The sequence below is a fragment of the Rhincodon typus genome, chromosome 33, assembly GCF_021869965.1.
Source record: "Rhincodon typus isolate 14 chromosome 33, sRhiTyp1.1, whole genome shotgun sequence".
NCBI lineage: Eukaryota > Metazoa > Chordata > Chondrichthyes > Orectolobiformes > Rhincodontidae > Rhincodon > Rhincodon typus.
Window position 1 is genome coordinate 7959174 of NC_063364.1, and position 12218 is coordinate 7971391.

The 12218-nt window shown below is 43.3% G+C and overlaps 1 protein-coding gene across 1 annotated transcript in view; it reads left to right on the top strand.

Moving 5' to 3' along the window:
* sema4ba (sema domain, immunoglobulin domain (Ig), transmembrane domain (TM) and short cytoplasmic domain, (semaphorin) 4Ba) overlaps positions 1-12218 on the top strand; it is a 480563-nt gene that overhangs the window by 838 nt on the left and 467507 nt on the right. The gene's annotated exons all lie outside the window — the stretch shown is intronic.

The window sequence follows — 12218 nt, forward strand, 5'->3', positions numbered from 1 at the left end:
TCGACCTGAAACGTCAGCCTTCCTGCTCCTCTGATGCTGCTTGGCCTGCTGTGTTCATCCAGCTCTACACCTTGTTATCTCAGATTCTACAGCATTGGCAGTTCCTACTATCTCTGCAATGTTATATGCCTGTTTCAATGAGAGACCACCTCGTTAAAAAGATTTATCAAACCAGGTTTGATTCTGAGGAAAGGTCACCGGACCCAAAACATTAACTCTGATTTCTCTTCACAGATACTGCCAGACCTGCTGAGCTTTTCCAACAACTTCTGCTTTTGTTTCAGTCTGAGATCTGACTTGTTGAGAGAGTAACATCAGCTGGGATCATAAGATGTTGAGTTGTGTGCTTTGTCCCTTTCCTGTAATATTCTTGGTCTTTTTGTACTTCAAAGGGATATTTACATAACTTTCTGAGGTAAGGAAAATGTTCATTTCATTGAAAAGAACATCTTACTGTGACTTCACCTTGCTACAAGACTGCAAGAGAAAACAAGATCATGTGACATTGCATCATTTGCTGTGATGTACTACGTCTTATTGACATATCACACAGTCAGACTTAACACTGTTTACAGAATGTCCTTCCTCAGAATCAATTGTGAGAGGTTCTCCAATTATTTGGAGACTGACAAACAGCATTCAGTGCAATTTAGTGGTCTTGGCTTCTCTCTGTGATGGCTCGATTAAATTCTGTCCAGTGTTTGGATTCCAGTGTGTATCAAAGTCTGGCATACTGCAAATGTAAATGCCTCTGAGCTGGTTTACTGTAAGTGCACATAGGAGGCTTAAACCAGGAAATAATTGTGCTCCCTTGTTAACCTAGTTTTTTTTTAACCAGTTCAGCCTGTTCAGGCAGATGGAATTTTGGCAATTATTACTAAAGGAGTAGAGTATAAAAGTAGGGAAGTGTTATTGCCACTGTTCAAGGCATTAATGAGACCACACCTGGAGTATTGCACACAATTTTGGTCCCCTTACTTGAGGAAGGTTGTAGTTGCATTGGAGACAGTTCAGAGGAGTTTCACTAGATTGATTCCAGAGAAGAGGGGTTTGTCTTATGAAGAGAGACTGAGCAGTTTAGGCTTATACTCTTGGAGTTAAGAAGAATTGAGAGGACTAATCGAGTAATGTCAGATGTTAAAGCGGATTGACGAAGTAGACATAGAAAGCATGTGAGGCAGTCTGGACCAAGAGGCCATAATTTTAGGATAAACAGGGATGAGGACAAGTTACTTCTCCCAAAGGGTTGTGAATCTGTGAAATTCACTACCCCAGAGTGTGGTGGATGCTGGGACATTGAGTAAACCTAAGGAGGAGGTGGACAGATTTTTAATTAGTAATGGTTTGAAAGGTTATGGGGAGCAGACAGAAGTGTGGAGTTGAGGCCGAGATGAGACCAGCCATGATTGTATCAAATGGCAGAACAGGCTCAAGAGGTTAAATTGCCTACTCCTGATACTAGTTCTTATGTTCTTATTGGGCCACATTTTTTAATTGTTCTGTGAAATAAGTAGCAGATCCAGGCTGACTCACATTTCACTATCTTCACTCTGTGGTATCTAATCTTGCTGCGTAGAAGATCTGATCTATCACCTGAATCTATATGTGATTCATGTGAACCCAGGCTCTCTGGAACAAATGAGTCAATGGGCCTTGCTGATGTTAACTATTCAAGTCCAGAGGTTGTTGTGAATAACTATGATTCAGTTTGAATTCAGCTGACAGTGAGCAGAAACTCAATGAGGTGTATTTAAAAAAAATTGTTACCTGCTTTTGTTTAAAATATGCCCCAAGCAGGATTAAAGATTATTTAAACTTGATTCATTTTGTTTATTTCTCTTTTAGATATGAATAATGCTTTTTTACATTAATCTATATTGGCTCCTGGTCGAACAACATGTTGATTTTACAATCCTGATCATTGTTTTCAAATTTCCCCATGGCCTCACCCTCCCTGTCTCTGTAATCTCCTCCAACTCCACAATCCCCAAATTTATCTGCCTTCCTTCAATTCCAACCACTTGTGCATCTCCAATTTTTAAAACATAATCCTTTGACCAAGCTTTTGATCATCTGACCCAGCATCCTAATATGGCTTGGTGCCATATTTTATTCTCAAATTTTCCTGGGAAGCGCCTTGAGGCATTTAATTATGTAAGAGTGCTATTCAAATATAAGTTATTATTGCTAGTTATTACCCTGTGATAAGGGCAATCTTATTTGCTAAAATTTTATTTTACAGTGATGCAACCAAATATGAACCTTATTTGAATGAATCCAACAAGGTTGAATTGAGACTGCTTGCTATGAGATCTGAACAGTCAGAGATTAGTGAGAAATTAAAGCAACGTATGGCAATAAAGTCAGTTTGACCTTGTTCCCATTTCAGAACTTGAGCACATAATCAAGGCTGAGACTCAAATGCGGTACAGAGGGAGAGCTGTATACTCACATCTCCCATTCTTGAGACGAGACATTAAAATGAGGTCTCTCTGATTCCCCACAGATTTGTGTGTATGCTCAAGATTCCCAGACATTTAACCTATTTCTTACTCATCACCACTGAGAAATCAATTCATCATCTTCTTAGTGTTTGTTGGACCTTGCTTTGTCCAACATGACTATCAGTGGTCTTTATAATAATTAATTGCAACTGCAAAATCATTGATTGTTAATTGCCTTTGGGATATTTGAGAAATAAATGTATTGAGACATTACAGAAATGACAAGTCTTTGCTGCTAAAACTTTCATTACTAGAACAAACAATGACCAGGACTGAACAATCACAGAAATTAAAATGCATGCAAGACATTGTTTCTTAATATCCAAAGGAACATTTAGAGGTAGAATTGTGTAGCACAGAACATTTTATGTTTGGTGCTGAGTCTTCTCAATTAATCCTACTCACCTGCTTTATCCCCATTGACCTACATTATTTCCCTTAAGTACTTGTCCATTTGCCTTTGAAACATATTTTTACTTCCTCCAGTGAAGATGGCTTTTGCCCATGTGTGCTAGAATGTTTGTGAACATTACATCTCAAAAACAAAAGAGTGGATTTCAACACAACCTTACAGAGATAAGGTATTGTGCATGGAATAACTAATTAGTTTTGGCAACAATGCAGGTATGAAGTTAGAAATCTTAGAATTTTTGGAAAGATCTCTTAATAATTGGAGATACGGCACTTTGACCTTTCCATTTCAATGTTGTTGATTGTTTTAGAATGTAGCATTGAAACAGCTGATAGTGCGGAGTTTGTCATCTCTGTCAAACTGTGAGTAGAATTTTCAGAGCAGATTTTTGGATGCAATTAGCCTGAAGTCTCCCCAGTGAGATGAGAGCTCTTAATTAAAATAAAGTTAATGTTTAAATTGCATTTAGAGAGTTCAGGTCTCGGAGCACCCAGAGGAAACCCACGCAGACGCATGGAAGACAGTCACCCAAGGCTAGAATCAAAACTGGGTTCCTGACACTGAGGCAGCAGTGTGACCACTGAGTCACCATGCTTGATGTGAAGTGACACTTCTCAAGCTATAGCCTCTGGTGACCTGCCCCAGTAAATGCACTGGCTATGGAACCAGACATAAGCAAATGTTTCATTTGTGCATCTGTAATCACAGGTCTAGACGTAAGAAGAGAATCAAGAAGAAAATATGGATCATCAACAAGCAGGAAAAAGCCTCAAGGGAGAACTCTGTAAATGCAAAAAGTGAATGTAGGTCTGCATTTTACTGGCTACCCTCTTCATTTCTCCCCATCTACTCAGGCCATGCATGCCAGATTGAAACAACTGATTGAGTTAAAAACAGCTTTCCTCATTCCCACCTGGCTTTTTTTTCACAATTACTATAAATGTGAATGTTGCTATTTAGAGTCACTGGACTTGGTTGCAAAGAACAGTAACAGTTTGTATTTATTTAGCTGCTTTAAGGTGGGCAATCTCTCAAGGCACTTTACAAAGAAGAAAGAATCATGTGTGGGAAAGCAGAGGAACTGAGCCAAGCCAGGCTAGCAGCATTGACTAAAATCCAATCTGCAGATGGATTTCTAAAGATACAGGGAGCAGGGGAAGCGGAGGACTTTTGAGAAATAATGAAAACAACTAACATTTAATTTTAATTTAATAAAACATTCCAAGGCACTGCATAGGTACATCATATATGACAACGAGCCGTATGAAGAGGAATTAGGACAGATGACCAAATGTGTGGTCAAATATATGATGAATCTTAAAGGAGGAAAGTGAGGTGGAGGGATGTAAGAGATAAAATTTCTGACTTTGGAGTCTTGTTAACCGAAGATTCAGCCATTCAGTGATAAAGCAATTGAAATCGAGGATGCTGAAGAGACCAAATCTAGCAAAGTGCAGATATTTCAGAGGTTTGTAGGGCTGGAGAACATGACAGAGATAGGGAAGGTTAGCCCACGAAGGGATTTGAGAGAAGGTGAAAATAAAGGTATTACTAACTGAGAGGCAATGTATGTCGGTAAACACCGGGGTGATAGGGGAATGAGGTTTGCTGTGCTTTGAGACACAAGCAGCAAAGTTTTTGATGACCTGAAGTTTACAGGATAGATCCTGGGAGTCCAGCCAGATGGGCAAATCACCAAATCCTAACTGTTTTTAAGGAATGTCAAGAAAGGCTAAAGGAACACATATTTACCGTAAAGAGATTGTCAACTAAACTGAAATGAATGTCCAAAATATTCGCTTCTATTGAGCTACATCTCATTATTAGAATGTGCGACAAGGATCAAATGTCATGTGGATTGCATGTTATTGGATTAAGTGCGGGTTTGACTAAAAGCAGCAGCAAATTGTGTGACAAATGGTGAAGTGTGTGACAATGTTCTCTGGTTGCTGCAGGCTGTCAGAGATACTGTCGCCCTGATATGAGTGCACACTCAGTTTTGTTTTGGCGTGCTTTGGTAAAGAAATGTCAGCCCAATGAAAGAAAAGCGGCCCACGTTGCACACTGATGGATGACTTGAATCATTTCAGATGAACACATTCAGGAATTGAGATCAGACTGTAGGAGGTTGATGTTTTTGGTAACTCAGAAAGGAGCCCCGTGAGATGTAAGGGTAGATTTATGTAGCAATGCCAGTGTACAGCAAGTGTATTATAATGAAAGTGGCTTCAAACCTGGGACTCCCCTCAATATAGCAATTTTTTTTTAATCCATCTCGGTAGTGTATATTGGGGTGAGAAATCTCCCCCTGCCAGATGAGGAATGGAGGAAGAGAAAAGTCTAAGCCAGAGTAACCCCAAACTGCCTATAGCTGGACAGAATTTACAATTATATAGCACCTTTCATAAACCATTGTGAGTCTCAAAGCTAACAATCCATTCCTGAAGCATAATCATGTATGGAATAGAGTGAGACACAGAAGTCAAACTATCACAGCATGCTCCCACACACAGCTGTACCAACAGTGAGCTTCTCTCCATCATAGGTTAAGATATTCACTGATGATTGAATTTAGTTTGGTCTCATTCATTAGATAATGAAGTAATTCATGCCCGTATTCTGCAACATTTGGACAACATTTAGGGAGTGTAATGGAATGCTTTCCGCTTGCCTGCAAGAGTGCAACTTCAACAACACTCAAGAGGCTAGAAATTATCAGGAGAAAGGAGCTGGTTTCTTTGACACCCTATCCACCAGCTTTAACATTCACCCCCTTCACCACGGATACACAATAGCAGCAGTGTGTACAATCTCCAAAGTGCACTGCAGTAACAACACCTTCTAAACCCGCAACCACTACCATCTGAAGGACAATGGCAGCAGATACATGAGAAAACTACCATAAACAAGTTCCCCTCCAAGTCACTCACCATTTTGACTTGGAAATGTATCGCCATTCCTTCAGTGACACTGGATCAACATCCTGGAATTCCCTCCCTAACTGCATTATGGGTCAACCTCTCGGCCATGGACCATAGCAGTTCAAGAAATCAACTCACCTCCAAGGGCTACTAGTGGTAGGCAATAAATGCTGGTTCAGCCAACTACACCAATGCCCCAAGAAAATTTTTTTAAAAATTCCTACGAACCTATATCCCAGGATCATTCAGCTGAATTAGCAGCAACGAGAAGGCAGGAATTCAGCTGGCTCTCTCTTTCATGAAACTTTCTTTTACTTCTGTTTTTGATGGCCATCTCATGCTAGTGATTCCATTGTCACCAGCCAAGGAGAAGACAGGGGCTGGCCTAACCTTAGATTCTCCACCAGTGCTGCAGTGAAACTAGACCCTGGAGCATCAGTATTGGCTGAAGTTTGTGGGTGCCAACCCTCCTCAGAGATTTGAACACACAGTCTAGGCTGAGAGACCAGTGTAGTACTGAAGGAGTGCTACACTGTTGCAGATGCCATACTCAGATGGCATGTTAAGCTGAGTGCCCATTTTGTCTTTCAGGTAATGGCTTTTGCAGGATGGTTCGAAGGTGTCTCACAGTATTGATCCTTACCCAATGACAAATAATTAAATTATCTAGTTTTGATTTAGCATTGATCATAGGTCAGGATGGTGAATGGCATGGAGGGGAATTTGCAGGGAGTGGTGCTCCCATGTAAAGCTGCCCTTGTCCTTCCAGATGTAAGTGGTTGTGGTTTTAGAAGGTGCTGCGTAAGGATCTTGGGTGAATTTCTGTAGTGCATCTTGCAAATCGTGCTACTAAGCATTGGTGGTGGAGTGAGTGGATGCTTGTCGGAACAGGAGTAGGCCATTCAGTCCATCAAGCCTGCACTGTCATTCAGTACAATCATGGCTGATTGAACACTTTGATGCCCATCCCCATAACTCCGTACACCACTGATAATCAGAAATCCATCAATCTCTACCTTAAACATAATCAAAGTCTCCAAATGCTTCTGTGGTAACCGTCTGAGTTTAAAAAAAGTCTGCTCCTTTCAGACCTAAGTGGCATACTCCTCATTTTTAAACTGTTCTCCCAGGTTTTACATTCCCAGTCCAGGGGAAAGATCTTACCTGTGTCCACCCTCTCTATCCCTGTAGGTATTTTGTAAGTTTCACCTCTCATTCTTCAAAACACTGCAAGATAAAAGCCGGTTTTGCCCAATATCTCTCATAGGACAGTCCCACCATCCCAGGACCATCCAGGGCTTTCTGGCAGAGCAGCTTGGCAGATGAGACTCACTGTCAGTAGCTGGATTGCCTGAAGCTAAAGTAAATGGTCAACAGTAATAGGAGTGATTGAAATATTCAGTGTGTGGGGTGAAATTTGTATCAAGTTGTAATCAGTACTGAATGGTGCTAATCCAACTAGACTGGGCTGGAAGTGGAAAATATTTAGCCGTTCGGTAGCATGTGTGGAGAGAGAAACGGGTGACATTTCAGGTCGATGAGCTGTTGTCAGAATGATTGGTTGTACACTGTTTGTCTGGGTCTGCAGCTTTTTACTGCTCCAGATGCTGACAGAATGGGTGCTCCAAGCTAACCCCGTGGTGACAACAGGGGAAGTGGGAGACAGGAGGACAGCAAACTTTGTGACTTTGGGAAGAAGTCAGAAGATATTGGGGCCGCATGGTGGCTCAGTGGTTAGCATTACTGCCTCACAATGGCAGGGACTGGGTTTGATTCCACCCTCAGGTGACTGTCTGTGTGGAATTTCCACGTCCTCCCTGTGTTTGTGTGGGTTTTCTCCAGGTGCTCTGGTTACCTCCCATAGTCCAAAGATGAGCAGGTTAGCTGGATTGGCCATGTTAAATTGTCCACAGTATGCAGGGATGTGAAGGCTAGGTGCATTAGCCATTGGAAATGCAGGGTTATGGGGTGGTCTTGTTGGTTGCTCTTCAGAGGACTCACTGGGCCAAGTGTCCCGCTTCAGCTGTAGAGATTTTATGATATTACAGCCCATTGCCAGCTATTTGCCAAGGCTGAAATGGCTAAAGGCATGACTGACAATGATGGTGAGAGAAGAAACTATGAAGCACAGGTACAGGCAGTCAAGACAAGGACAATATAGGAGGGTCAAGAGGTCAGCACCAGACTCCAGTCTTTACTCAGAGAGTGGTAGGGGCGTGGAATGCTTTGCCGGAGAGGGTAGTGGAGTCGGCCGCATTAGGGGCATTTAAGTGGCCATTAGATAGCCATATGAATGATAGTATAAGGTAGGGGTGGAGGTTAGTTAGACCTTAGGTTTAGGGTAAAAGTTCGACACAACATCGTGGGCCAAAGAACCTGTATGTACTGTGCTGTACAGTTCTATGTTCTACGTTCTGTGTTCTATGTTCTATGTTCCATTGGTTAACTGGAGATGGTGCTGCATGAAGTGGTCATGGTTTGGGATTGGGGGTGTTGGCTTAGTCCCTTTTATCACTCTCACCAAACAGGTTGGCAGCAGCCCAGCCTTTCGAAGATGTTGACTCCAACTGACAACGTGGCAGAGGCCACTGATCCTATAGCCACCGATCTACTGACCTGGACTGGGAGAATACAGCTCTCTTAACATTGCTGCCTGTCAGTGTTGACCACTCTGCAGCAGTTGGTATCCTGATAGACTTGAAAAATTAATCCAGTCGAGATCTGATATCAACATATTTCACAGCCTGATTCCAGTTTTGCCTGCACCTCACCTTCATGTATGTGTTTCCAGTGGATGGGTGTATAATTGATCAGGAACAGATTCCCTCTCAATCTCTCTTCCAGCCAATTCCAGTTCCTTTAATGTTGCCCTGCCTGACATCAGCCACTTCAACATTCACTGGGCGATCTCAGCACATTTTACCTGCCACCAGCTAAACTCATCCCAATATCGTAAGAACCTTTATCTATTAAAACCAGAACATTCGCTGTGCACCAAAAGCAATTCAGTGCAACAACGTGCTTGGATGCACTTTGACTCGATTAAAAAAAGCAAGTATTATTGCTATATTTTCTAATCTTATGCACTCAAATCTTATTAGCTTTTTTTTCCCACTGCCAGTCTACTATAGGCTGCATCTACAAAGATAACCAGGCTTTCAAAGCTGTCACGCCAGCAGTGGTTTGGGTATCTTTTTGAAATGTTCCACTCCCTACAGAAACTAGAATTAGCTACGATGGTAAATGCAAAAGCAGGATGAGACATTAAAACATGTTTCACAATATGATTATGCTTTTGAGTAACAGACAAACAATTTGAACTCATTCTGTGGTACAAGGTACATTTAGTACAAGGCAAATGATCCGAAACCCAAATTTTCCCTGTTAAGAGTCATTGAGTCATAGAGTCATACAGCACAAAAACAGGCCATATTGTCCAAGCAGTCCATGCCGAGCATAATCCCACACTAAACTGGCCCCACCTGCCTGCACTTGTCCCATATCCCTCCAAACATTTCTTATTCATGAACTTATCCAAATGTCTTCCAAATGTTGTAACTGTACCTGCATCCACCACTTCCTCTGGAAGTTCATTCCACACATGAACTACTCTCTGTGTAAAAACATTGGCCCACATGTCTTTTCTAAATCTTTCTCCTCTTACCTTAAAAATATGCCTGCTACTTTTGAACTCCCCTCACCCTAGGGAGAGGACCCTTGCTATTCGCCTGATCTGTGCCCTTCATGATTTTATGAACCTCTATGATGTCTCCCCTCAATCTTGTATACTCCAGTGAAAAAAATCTCAACCTATCCAGCCTATTTTTATAACTCAAACTCTCAATTCCCAGCAACATCCTGGTAAATTTCTTCTGAACCCTCTTAAGCTTAATAATATCCTTCCTATAACAGGGCAACCAGAATTGGACACAGTACTCCAGAAGAGGCCTCACCAACATCCTGTATAACCTCAATGTGACATCCCAATATTTATACCCAAAAGTCTGAGCAATGAAGGCAAGTGTGCTAAACACCTTCTTAACCACCCTCTCTATATGTGGTGCAAGCTTTAAAGAATTATGTATCTAAATCCCTACGTCTCTCTGTTCTACAACACTACCCAAGGCCCTACTTGTAACTGTGTAAGTCCTGGCCTTGTTTGTTTTACCAAAATGCAGATTGTGTTGCTAACACTGATTACCAGTAGTATTGGATTCCTTATCTGTGCTAAACAAGGCTAATGGGTCCACCTAAAGTTGTTGCCATGTTCATTTAATTCTTTTCATTGGGCATCCTGTCTCACAGCATACGTAACTTGGCTCAAGATTCAGGGTCTCCCTGTGATGCTCATAGATTGCAATTCTTCGAAAAGAATGTCTGTCACATTCCTGCATTATTTGTGTTCCCAGAGCGAAGGAAAAGACAAGCCAAACGTTTACCCATCCGTGCCAAGGAGATGGATTTAAATGTGTTTGAAAATATCCACGAGGACACGTATCTTAGTGCTGAATAAACCAAAGCTACTACTGATTAAATATTGGATTGCATTTGGTGTCAACACAGTAATAATAGTTAATCTGTACCCACAGTGAGTTGAAATTGTGTCATGTGGTTTGGGTTAGGAATGTTTTAACTGTTTGCATGACATTTCTCCATCTGACTAGAAATAATATGATGTGGAGGTTCCAGTGTTGACCTGGGGTGGACAAGGCCAGCAGTCACACAACACCAGGTTATAGTCCAACAGGTTTGTTTGAAATCCCAAGCTGTCGGAGCGCTGCTCGTCCGTTCCAAAAGTTTGTGATTTCAAATAAACCTGTTGGACTGTAACATGGTAGAGACAACAAGGTGCAGGGCTGGATGAACACAGCAGGCCAAGCAGCATCATAGGAGCAGAGAGGCTGACGTTTCGGGCCTAGACCCTTCATCAGAAAAGGGGGAGGGGAAGGGGGTTTTGAAATAAATAGGGAGAGAGTGGGAGGCGGATAGAAGAGGGATAGAGGAGAGGATAGGTGGAGAGGAAACAAACAGGTCGAAGAGGCGGGGATGGAGCCAGGAAAGGTGAGTGTAGGTAGGGAGTTAGGAAGGGGATAGGTCAGTCCAGGGAGGACGGACAGGTCAAGGGGGTGGGATGAGGTTGGTCGGTAGGAGATGGAGGTGCGGCTTGAGGTGGGAGGAGGGGATAGGTGGGAGGAAGAACAGGTTAGGGAGGCAGGGACGAGCTGGACTGGTTTTGGGATGCGGTAGGGGGAGTTGAAATGGTTCGCGACTGGGAGGTGCAGTTGTTTATTGCGAACCGAGCGTAGGTGTTCTGCAAAGCGGTCCCCGAGTCTCCGCTTGGTTTCCCCGATGTAGAGGAAGCCACACCGGGTACAGCGGATGCAGTATACCACATTGGCAGATGTGCAGGTGAACATCTGCTTGATGTGGAAAGTCTTCTTGGGGCCTGGGATGGGGGTGAGGGAGGAGGTATGGGGGCAGGTGTAGCACTTCCTGCGGTTGCAGGGAAAAGTGCCGGGTGTGGTGGAGCTGGAGGGGAGTGTGGAGCGGACAAGGGAGTCACGGAGAGAGTTGTCCCTCCGGAAAGCAGATAAAGGTGGGGAGGGAAAGATGTCTTTGGTGGTGGGGTCGGATTGCAGATGGCGGAAGTGTCGGAGGATGATGCGTTGGATCCGGAGGTTGGTGGGGTGGTACGTGAGGACGAGGGGGATTCTTTTTTGGTTCTTATTGCGTGGACGGGGTGTGAGGGATGAGGTGCGGGAGATGTGGGAGACACGGTTGAGGGCGTTCTCGACCACCGAGGAGGGGAAGTTACGGTCCTTGAAAAACGAGGACAACTGAGATGTACGGGAGTGGAATGCCTCATCCTGGGAGCAGATGCGGCGGAGGCGAAGGAATTGGGAATAGGGGATAGCATTTTTGCAGGAAGGTGGGTGGGAGGAGGAGTATTCTAGGTAGCTGTGGGAGTCGGTGGGCTTGAAATGAATATCGGTTTCTAGGTGGTTGCCCGATATGGAGACAGAGAGGTCCAGGAAGGGGAGAGAGGTGTTAGAGATGGTCCAGGTAAACTTAAGGTTGGGCTGGAAGGTGTTAGTGAAGTGTATGAACTGTTCGAGCTCCTCGTGGGAGCACGAGGCGGCGCCGATGTAACATGGTGTTGTGTGACTTCTGGCCTTATACATAACATGTTAGCCAGTTCATCAGAAACAGGCTACCCTGAGCTAACAGCTCAAAAGTCGGAATTAATCAAGCAGAGGGGGCAGCAGTGTCGTGGGAACCCACCACTTCCGACTTCTTTATCAAGTCGCACAGCAGCCTGACTTGCACATCTTTATGTGATTACTTAACTGTCTCTGTCAAAATCCTGGAACTCCCTTCATT